Source organism: Myotis brandtii, unplaced genomic scaffold, assembly GCF_000412655.1.
Source record: "Myotis brandtii unplaced genomic scaffold, ASM41265v1 scaffold1234, whole genome shotgun sequence".
NCBI lineage: Eukaryota > Metazoa > Chordata > Mammalia > Chiroptera > Vespertilionidae > Myotis > Myotis brandtii.
Window position 1 is genome coordinate 42,748 of NW_005354309.1, and position 1,953 is coordinate 44,700.

Genomic DNA, 1,953 nt, shown 5'->3' on the forward strand with positions numbered 1-1,953 from the left:
GGGAGGTGGTGGGATCTGTGGGAAATGGCTGGCCAGGGGTCCTGAGACTCGTGAGGGCGTGAGGCCCTGCGTAAGGCTGGACTGAAGTTGAGCAGAGTCGCCGGAGCGTAGGCCTGGGAGTCGCTTTCATCCCTGGTCAGAGGGTGGTGGGGCCTGTTGGGCGGGCCCGAGGGGAACTCGACCGTGGCTGCCTTTTCTGCTAAGCCTTCCTAGTGCTATTAATTAGTTTAGCAAATGTTTATTGACCTGCTACTATATTCCAGGCGGGACACAGCACGGAACAGACAAAAATCTCAGCCGCTGTGGCGCTCACGGTCTAATGGGGGAGGCAGGCGAGAGGCAAGAGAAATAAGTAAAACACGTCATGTTGAGATGGAGACAGGGCGGATCATGTAGATTTTATATCGAGCGATCAGGGAAGGCCTCGCTGCGAAGAAGGCATTTGAGTCAAAACATGAAAGCAGTGAGGGACAGTGTGAAGGCGCAGACCCCCTAGGGCAGGGGTGGGCAACCTTTTTGTGAGTGCGTGCCAAAAACAGCAAAATCTCTGACTCAAAATTCTTCTGCGTGCCAACCCTAATTTTTTGAGAACATGTTACGCCTACTTGATATCTCTTAAGGTGTACGTATGTAAAGAACCTTGAAGAAATAATAGAATTCAGTCGAGCGACAAAAACACAGTATATGATGATGAAAAATACATTTATTTTTTAATGTATACATGTACACTGATAGTCCGACAGAAAACTTTATGACTCCGTTTGATATTATCAGTGGGACTTTTGCTGCTGCATCACTGATGACAGATTTTAAATCAGGTTTATATTTCGTGACCTTCAGAGATATGCACGAGCTACTACTTTCATCCGTCAGGCTACTCCTATTACGAGACTTAACAAAATTCATCACTGAGAACAAAGATTCACAAGCTTATGTGGATGAAACCAAAACACTGGTCGGATCTAGGAAGGCAGGGAGAGTTAAGGCAGAGGCATAGAAATTGCTCTTCCCCTCTCTCGTCAATCCATGTCTATGGCCTTTAAGGTACCTTGTTATGTGAAATTATTTATTTATCTAAGATGCACCTACACTGAATTTATCTGAAAAATAAAAAAGTCGATATTAAGAAAAAAATTGTAAATGGAAGATTATAAGAGAGGGTTTCTCGTGCCAGCAAAAGTTACTGGCGTGCCATGTTTGGCTCGCGTGCCAGGGGTTGCCCACCCCTGCCCTAGGGGCCTCTCTGTTCTGAAAGGATTTCTGGGGCCTTTTTTTAGTCCCTCAGTTGAGCCAGGTGCCCCAAGGTCAGGCTCCACAGCCTGATTGTCCCTGCCCTTGCCTTTCAGGCCTGCCCTTCCTCATTTTTCAGGGGTCAGCTCACTCACCACCTCAGGCATCTCTCCTTTTTTGTCACTGATTCCTTTTCATATTTTTTGGGTACCCTCTTTCTATTTTCTGTCTCCCTGTTCTCAACTTAAATGGAACTTAAATGGCAAAGATGTTCATTTTACTCACTAGTGAATACCCAGCATCTAGTGTGGTGCCCTCCTCTGCCACATACTAAATACTACTTTTTTTTTTTTAATTGAAAGAGTAATAGAGACTAACTGCCTATTGAGTGTGCATTAACTCATTGAGTCTTTCTAAGCCCAAGGTGAGTCCCTTGCAACATAGAGCAGAAAGACCTGGATTTAAAACATGACTCCATTGTTGTTAGTAGCTGGGGGTGCCAGGAAAGTTTATGGGACTCATTTACATTTCACCTGTAAAATGGAAACCGTGCCCACCTCCATAGGCTGGTTATGAGGAATCCATGAAAAGCAAGCCACCTGTGAGTTCTCTAAACCTTTGCTCATAATGTTGAGTAATGCACAGAAAATGGGCAAGTGGGGTCTGAACATTGGTCTCTCATTCATGTAATATTTCTTACGGGTCCTCAACAGGATGAGCACA